General features: G+C 39.3%; 2 non-coding genes across 2 annotated transcripts; both read left to right on the top strand.

The window, feature by feature from the left end:
- The first annotated feature begins 541 nt into the window (after positions 1-541).
- Positions 542-613, top strand: trnaa-ugc (transfer RNA alanine (anticodon UGC)). The gene has a single exon. It is a non-coding gene; the product is annotated as a tRNA-Ala (tRNA).
- A 2,439-nt stretch (positions 614-3,052) lies between these two features.
- On the top strand, positions 3,053-3,134 carry trnas-aga (transfer RNA serine (anticodon AGA)). The gene has a single exon. It is a non-coding gene; the product is annotated as a tRNA-Ser (tRNA).
- The last annotated feature ends 6,072 nt before the right edge of the window (positions 3,135-9,206 follow it).

A 9,206-nucleotide genomic window follows, 5' to 3' on the forward strand; every position in this document is an offset into this window, starting at 1 on the left:
AGGTCCCCATTGCTAGCTCCCTATTGCCATTTACTGTTATGGTGGTTATGCACACTGCAAATATAATCTGTCAAATAGTAATTTTTAATACCTTTAAAGTTATAAATATTCAACAATAATCTTTCAATACTTTTGAAATGATCTTCCATTTGGCAACCTGATGTTAAGTTATTTGGTTTCACTTTGTGATACAGAGTGCAATAGATTTGTTTGCTAACCCTAACCCATCTAATACTTTTCAATAAAGGTATTGTTTCATTTGTGTAACCTTGCTGCATCTTGTCATCACATGACCAATCAGAAAAATGAGATGCTGAGGCGCTTGAAAGTCCTCATTTTAATCATGTCCACTAGTGATGCGCTGGTCAGCTGTGGAGCGACCCGAACCCGCCCGCAGCCCGCCCCGCTGTTGACTAATGCATGGCCAACCTGCTACTATAGGCTAACAAAAAAGCCTTTTTGATAGTAGTAAGCCAAGGTTTTTCATAGGCAAGGCTACCAGAATGCTTATTTGTTTATTCAGTCCTTTTAAGGTAAGTAGGGGGATGTAGCTCAGTGGTAGAGCGCATGCTTTGCATGTATGAGGCCCCGGGTTCAATCCCCGGCATCTCCAAGGTCTTCTTCTGTTGACGAAGACAAGTCCTGTAGAAGACCAAATAAGTACAGTGACCATGTTGACATGCAGCCTGGAGATCTGGTGATACAATACTGTACAGTACATTAGAGGAGTTTGTACTCTGCGCGAAAGTAAACTCACCCTATAAACCATTTATACACAACAAGGGAGTTCTTCATAGTGTAATTCTAAGGCCGATATTTCTCTCTCTTCTCTATGTTTTCCATTCTCTATAGAGGCCTGTTACAGAAGCTTTGATAATTTTCTACTATGATAAATTCTACTCTGCATGAGACCTTGAACAAAGCAAACAAAGATAAACACAGAGCCCTAACCCCAAATTTAGCATTTTCTTTTTCAAGCAACAACAAAAAACAAAACAAAAACTAAAGTCCTCAGAAGTGTTTATTTTGTTTGGACGTGCAAGGATCTTTGGGTTTTGAAAAGATGCCTCTTCCTCTATCATCCTCCCTGTGTTTTCTTTATGTTCCAGTGCAGACCGGTCTAGAGTGAACCATCAGCTCTCTGTCAGTGTGAAGAACAGAAAGGCAGCAGTCAGACTGGGAGAACTGGGAGAGCACTAAGACTATTCTACTGAACTCTGAGCCTCCACACCAGAGCAGGTAGGGAGAGAATGAAGTTATATCTTATTTTATTGACAATGAGGCAAATTTGAATGTTGACTTACAAATAAGCTCTTAGGCTCATTTTTTGCTGTGTGTCAGGGGTCAAAGAGGTTCGCATGACGGACTAAAAATCTGTTGTGTTCCCTCGTAGGTTTAAATCCTGCTGACAACACTGGGCTGTGTAAATAGTTATAGAGCTTCAAATCACTGTGTAAAATTGCAAATGATGATTGATTCTACTACACAGGCTAAACTACCGTCTGTTTTGCCAGTGTGAAGCCAATGAAATATATAACCAACACTGGTAAGATCCATACTCCAAACACAATATGTCTAGAAGCCAAAAGAGTGCTTTAGAAGATTTGATGAATGATCACTCTATCACCATTCAATGAGCTGACAAAAGTGGTGGTACTGTGGTCCTGAACACCAGTAAATACAGTGTAAATATCAAAGTCATGTTGGGGGATGAAACTTTTGACCCCACATCCAATTACAAAATCGAAATATATCAGATTCTCAATGTGGGTTTACAAAACAAATGGCTTTCAGACCAGGAATTTAAATATCTCTCTGTAAACCACCCTAATGTACCTGTACTATATGCATTGCCCAAGATACATAAATCTCTTGAAGATCCCCCCTTGAGACCTTTAGTATCAGGCATTGGATCTCTCACTGAGAAAATCTCTCGCTTAGACTTCCATATCTACCCTCTAGTTAAACAGTTACCATCTTATTTGAAAGACGCCACAGATTTCTTACTGAATCTACAATGACTCTCTAACATTAATGAAGAGGACCTTTTAGTCACATTAGACGTTGGCTCTACGTCGTGACCTACGATGACTGCTCTAGATATATTAGATCTATTGTAAACAAGTACTGTTATATCCTGGTCCTGATACCTCTCTGAATTCAGTCTTTCAGAATCCTCCTCTATTCACCTATAAAAGAGCAAGGAATTTGGCTGACATGCTAGTAAGGCCCTCTAAAAATACAACTTGGGGAACATAAATCCTCTAGAAAACGAGGTGACATTACCTCACCTGTGGCAAGACACTTCATAGAAAAGAATCATTCTGTTAAAGAGCTTCAGTGTATGGCGATAGAGAAAGTAATGCCAGCCCACAGAGGAGGTGACTTTGATAAGAAACTACTCCAGAGGGAGGCCTTCTGGATATATAGACTTTGTTCTGTGTCACCAGGGGCCTCAGTGAGGACTTAGACCTTACTTCATTCCTATAGACCATTGTGCATGTACTTTGCCATTGTATTTGGAACCTGTAGACAGCCCTATAGAGTCATGACGGCCCTGCCTGATGTTTTCTATAATGGCTGCTTGTGAATTCCAATGTACCAACATGTCTTATCATCTATATGATGTAAATATATATATACACATAACCTGAATGTATTTGTGTCTATGAGTGATCTCACAGATTTATGAACGGCCCTGCCTGATATCTCTGCTGTATCTATGACAACCTATCTACTTAAGTGATCACCTCTCACAGATTGGCCAGCAGCTGTAACTGAATGCAGCTGGGCCTATCTGTATAAAAGATGGTGGGCGGTTACTAAGATTGAGCCTGCACACTGAAGAAGGCACTAGCCGAAACGTCTAAGCATGATTTCCCTTCTGCATTTATAAAAATTAAAAAACCCCGAATATAATAAGAACAGGAAAAAGGAAAACGTATTTCTTCTTTGAGTGCGAATCACTTTCTCCACTGAAGATCCAGACTCCAGAAAGAAGTGGATTATCACGATAACACTCAACTATGTGTTGAAGTTGACTACAGTGTGAGTTGTTGTGGCCGAGTGGTTAAGGCGATGGACTAGAAATCCATTGGGGTTTCCCCGCGCAGGTTCGAATCCTGCCGACAACGCTTGACTGTTTGCATTAATAATGCTGCACGATGGAATGTTTAGTGATTGGTTACCAGTGATAACTAAAGGAAATGCTCCATGTTGGGAGGACTGACAATAAAATAGGACAAATTGACTTTGAAACCTATTCCCCCCGAATGAAAAAACTGTTCCTCCGCACTTGCTGTGTGAAACACATCAAGGTTAACATCAGCAAGTTAATGCCAAGTTTGTTTCTCCTATCTATCTCTAGATGCTGACCCCCCAGGGGGGTCATGAGATAATTTGGTGGGGTCGCAAGATGATTTATGGATAGCAAACAAACATATTTCTACTATCATTGTGTCTATTTTTTCCTGATTTTTCTCTAATTTTTGCTTTATTTCTTGTGAAATACTGATTCGTTTTTAGCCTACTCTGATAACAAATCAAATGAAACAACCTGGAAAGGGAAAATCATGAACTATTCATCATATGCAGCCTGTGACTGGGGGGCGCAGGTAGGCATCGCCTCATTTTAAGGGCTCACGAGGTTGAGAACCACCGCTCTACAACACATTCAAGGTGCATGACTGCCAGTGGGTGAAGTGAGGTGGAAGAGATTTAAATGCAGTCCTGCTTCACTGACTATCAGTGGTCACACTTTATTTGGATAGTCCAGTATTGATATTCAACTTCCTATCAAGTGACTATAAAGTGTCACTAAAGAGTCTTCTGAGTTTCAAGTGATACTCATAATTGTGTGAAAAGTAATCTATAGATATTCAATGTCTGGGCAAGGGTTCATCTTAGGGTTAATGTTAGAAACAGGGTCAGGTTGGGTTGGGTTGGCTCAGGTCAGGGTCAGGCTCAGGTCAGGGTTACATAGAGACAGTGACACATTGTTGAACATCTTTGTGTCACCTGATAGTCAGTTGAGTAACATCACACTATCCAAATAAAGTGTTGCCTTAATCATTTTTCAAACAGGTCATGGCAGAGCATCCACACAGTGATATAAGTTTCATCAAATAAATGAAAAAACAAACACACAAACAATTTAACAAAGTTAAAGAGGGCTTTATTAAAGAATATTTCACTAACACATTTCTGACAAAAAACACAAACACACATATTATTTTTTTTATACTGATATTATACTGATTGTTTATGTTTTACTTATTATTATTTGTATTTTTTTATTTTCTTATTTAAAAAAATTTTTTTTAATAATTTTTTGAATATTATTATTATTGTTGCATTATGTTTAACCCGTCAACTATGGTACACCAAACAAACTATTTACAAATATACACTGACACACCCCTGGGCTGACAGGCCGCCAGACGCTGCACCATGTCACCACGGGCCCAGGTGCAAGGCGCTACCTGAGGCCCTGCTGGTCCTGCCAGACGCTAAGGCCAGCTTTCAGGGGTGAAGGGTCACTCAAACCCCACGCAAGACGCTGAGGGGATCCAAAAAAAGGGCTGAAGGAAATCCTGCTGTTTTTTTACTATATTATTATTATTGTTATAAGTAATATAATTTTATGTTTATTTAGTTCTATATTCTTACTTATATATTTAATGATATATATTTAATGATATACTTACCCCATATTCCTAATTTACTGATTTTTTTTTTTTTCCTAATGTAATATTCTATTTTTATATGCTTATTTCTATTTGGCTTTTATTAACCATTAACCTGTTGCACCTACTCTTGCTGCCAAAGACCTAATTTCCCCATGGGCATCAATAAAGTTGAATCTTTTAATTGAATTTAATTTAAATAAAAAGTTAGTATCCACAAATGAGTTATCCAAACTGGTTTGGGTTTAATTTTGCTTCTTTTTTTTTTTACACATTCAGAAATTTTAATTTAGTAGCCAAATATTTGTGTAAACATTATTGGGGTCAAATTTGATCTGTACTATTTAATAAGGTTAAACAAGATGCCCAAAGCTAGTGCAGCAGCCTAGTTTAGCGCCTGGCCCTCTTACTGCAAGGCTGAGAACATTTAGGTTCGTCACTAACATCTATCTCTATGTGGGGCACCTGCTGTCCTCCCACACCAAAGGATACCGCCTCCCACAGCCGCCGCTTGATCCTGCGACCCAGCTGCAGGCTGTAGGGGCGAGGCCGGCCAGAGGAGAAGTGCAGCATGGGATCCACCACCGAGTGGTAAAGCCGCTGGTACTCTGCTGTGCTGCGGCCGTGGATCATCAGGGGCTCGTCGCTGGTCTCTGAGCCACCGGCCGGGCACGTCTCCTGTTGAGAACCACTGGCTTACAGAAACATTTCCCAACCATATTTCAACACTAAACTTCCAGTTACCCAGAGAAAATCTGTGTGTATGTTGTATGTTTTTACATTCATCACTATGAAATCACGTGTGAAAAATCATTAATATATGATATGATATGATATTCTATGATATAATATGACATTAGCCCTAAACCTAACCCTAACCTCTTCCAGCTGTGGGAAGGACTGAGCAGATCTGGGTCTGGAGTCAGCCAGCCTGGAGACCAGGGGCGCAGCAGAGATCTGGGAGATCTGTTCCCCACTTTAATAATAATAATAAACTTTATTTATAAAGCCGAGTCAGAGTCTACACAGTGCTTTCAAAAATAAAAACAAAATACAAAAGTAAAACAAAAAGTCAGTTTTGAAGATGAGGCTGACTCAGCTAACCTGGTCTGCTGGTCCTCAGCTGGGAGGGAGCAAGGGGAAGCCTGCTGCGGGACAGAGGAGCCGACAGGAGCGGCTGGAGAGGAGTGCAGGGCCTCGCTCTCCTGAGAGTAACAGCAACACCACAAACAATGACAACAACTCTACTGGATTTCTACATGTTTTTATTACCTTTACAGGTAGCAGGACTTTTCCCTCACAATACAAGGCATGGCAAAGCAGACTTAACAAGATGTACAATTGAGAATAAACCCCTTTCTCACATTCAGTAGGTAGGCTATGTACAGACTAATTAAAAAAAAAAGAAAATAACTCAAAATAAAGTAAAGACAATTATAATTGTATAGTAAAAGATCCATTTAGAGAGGTCAGGTCATGTAATGGGTTATGACACAGGAGAGTGCAGCTGTCTTGTATTACAGTATCTACAGTATGATGTTTTGTGTCTGACAGTAAAAAGAGCTGAACCTCCTTCCTGGCTCTGGACAGCTTGCTGTGGCTCCTCCAGTAGCTGTGGTCCAGCAGGTGTCTGGGCACAACATGGCGGCTGCTGCTCGTCTGGAACAACACAGCAGGCTGCTCATTAGTGACATAACCAGCAGGAATTTTCACACAGCTTCCTGACACTTCATGGAGCAATTTGAAAACAAACAGCCGATATCAATTTGAAAATAAACATTTTTTAACCCCCCCCAAAATTGACCAAAAAATGTCTCTCTGCCTCACCTGCTCCATGAGAAAAGGTCGAGAAGAGCAACTGATAGAGTAAAGTTGAGGAAAATGTCGAGAAACGTCGAAAGAAATCGTCGAAACGTCGAAAAAGTCGTCGAAGAGCTGTGAATTTGCACGTCAGTTTCCTTCTGTGTCTCAGAGCCGAATGACTGATGTCTGGACGAGTTGCCAGGGTTTTCAGAACTTTGATGATGTTCCACATTTACTTCTAAACATGTAATAGGAAGTAGGTAATGGCGGATCAACTTCAAATAAATGGATGGAAAAAGAAGCCTATTTATTGCCAAATATGAATGTAGCCTACTTGTCATTCCCTTGTCAATTAATTTAGTAATCTAATCAGGCTACAGGCTAGATGATTCATTTAATCGTTTAAGATCGAATTGCTAATTAATCCATCTTATTTTTATTTTCACCAAACCAACATAACTTTAACGTTTTTATGTTAATGCAACATAAAAACGTCTCTTCTATAACTAAACAGCTGTTAGAAGTGTAACACACACTCAGTTTGCTCCATACTCCGTTTTAAAAAGTTAGTGCTTCATATTCAGAGAACAGATTTTCACTAGGAGGCCTCGGCTACTTCTTAACAAAGTGCAGGAATGGTTACTAAGCTTTGTGAATATGATCTGTAGACTCATAATAAATTGTATCTTTTATAAGAAATACAACTCCTCGATTCATTGCACGTGAGGCTGCGTCTTCCCTCGTAGTTTAATGAGCCGACTGGCAATTAAAGAAACGAAAACAATTCAGTGCTGGTTCTGCTTGTTCTAGGACTGCTGGACAGATTGTCATCAGGTCGTAGGAAATGTGTTACTGGGCACTCAGAAGAAACGATATTTTGACTTGTGAGTCAAATAAACCAAGTCACAAAATGACAAAAGTCTCAAAGTGTCTTTGCATTAGTGTGTGTTTGGGCAGAATGGCTCGAGGCACATGCAGGGCATCCTGCTGTTTTCCTATATTTCAGCTATATTTTAAGGGAATGATATGCTAATATTTGATTTCTCTTTTTAAGTTGAAACTCTTAAAGGAAGAGCTGCTAACACGTTGCATTTGTGCACAATGTGTGTGTGTGTGTGTGTGTGTGTGTGTGTGTGTGTGTGTGTGTGTGTGTGCGAGCGCGCGCGCGGGACCTATTGATTAGGGCCAATAATAACTTTTTAAGCAACTGTCTATTTACACCTATTCAATCATAATAAATCGGATTTTAGACCCTCTCTTACCCTCTACTGACATGTAGTCACATTTTCTTCTGCCCTCTGGTTGTTGGTCCTTCTCAGACTTGATGCGCACGCAGCCCGTCTGCTTCTCCCACGCAGACTGTGAAACTGTTATCTTGCTCCAAGTCCAAACTATGGCTAGCAGGGGCTTTAATCAACAATTATTCATGCAACAGTAAATATCTAGAACTTTAAGCCTCGACCTTAATTTGATCTCTGAATTTAGTTCTTTTTGCGTCTCTGAAGTGTCCGGACAGTCAGCAGAAACAGGCTGCAAGACCGAGTGTCAATTGTCATTAGGAGGACAAATTAGGCTTTTTGTAAAAACAAAAAAAATGTTTCAAAATCATTAAAAAAATGACCGAATCAATCAGTCAATCATTCTCACCATAATATTATAAAACCGATGTGAGCCTAATAATTGCCTTTAGGGTCCATTTCATTTATTTTGGTAAACAGAAATTCAATATAATAATAAACGAGAGGCGTCCACGATGTATGCAGCTAAATCTTACTGTTATAAATTCTAATCTTCAGTCTGGTAAGAATCTCATTTGATCAAAATCCGTCCAACTGACTGAAATAACAGCTGATGACAAATAACAAAATTAGTCAAATGTATCCTCCAGTCTGATGAGACAAACACCCACAAATATGAATTTCGATGAATTTTGATGCATTGTATTTCCTAAAAAGCATTAATTTGTGTTTTATCTTTACCTTAGAGGACCTTATCCTCATAATTTGCATCAGTTCGATTCTTCTTCCTGTTATGTTTCATATCAGTTTAGGTCACAGAGATTTATATCACCTTAAACATTTGGGTAAAGTCTCTTCTGCAAATACAAAGGTGTAAAGTGAGTTGTGGTGGATCCGCCTCCACTACATCCCTTCATATGTTGCTATTAGCATGTGTTGTGCTGAAAAGTAACATGAGTGTGTGTGGTCTAGATGCAGTAACTTCATTTAGTGCAATTATTACTTTATTATATCAAATATTACAGCCACATCGCCAGCAACTGTAAGGTATTTAAAAACATGACAGGATTCTTCAATCATGGTGAATTTACTGCATGGAATTCAAATATGACAAACTCATATACTCATCTTTGTCACTAAATCTCTCCAAATCCCTTTGAAATGTGAAGTGGCTTCAGATTTAAATGCCCCTGTCTTTTTATTAAAAAAAAAAATCTGCCTTCTCTCCCTGGCTCCCATTTCTTTCCCTAGCATCACTCTATCTAGGGACACAGGAATCTAATACTTCTAGGGCTTTTTTTTTACTCTTTACTGTTGGTTCTATCTAATGTTGGTCAATTTGGAAATTAAGTTTACTCAATCAGCAGTAAATATTCCTAAACTTGTTCCATAAACTACAGTGTGAAATACCTGGAACACATTATGACATGAAGCCCATGGGGCCAAAGAAAGGTATTTCATTCCTCTGTATCGTTACACT

This window comes from Centroberyx gerrardi, chromosome 8, assembly GCF_048128805.1.
Source record: "Centroberyx gerrardi isolate f3 chromosome 8, fCenGer3.hap1.cur.20231027, whole genome shotgun sequence".
NCBI lineage: Eukaryota > Metazoa > Chordata > Actinopteri > Beryciformes > Berycidae > Centroberyx > Centroberyx gerrardi.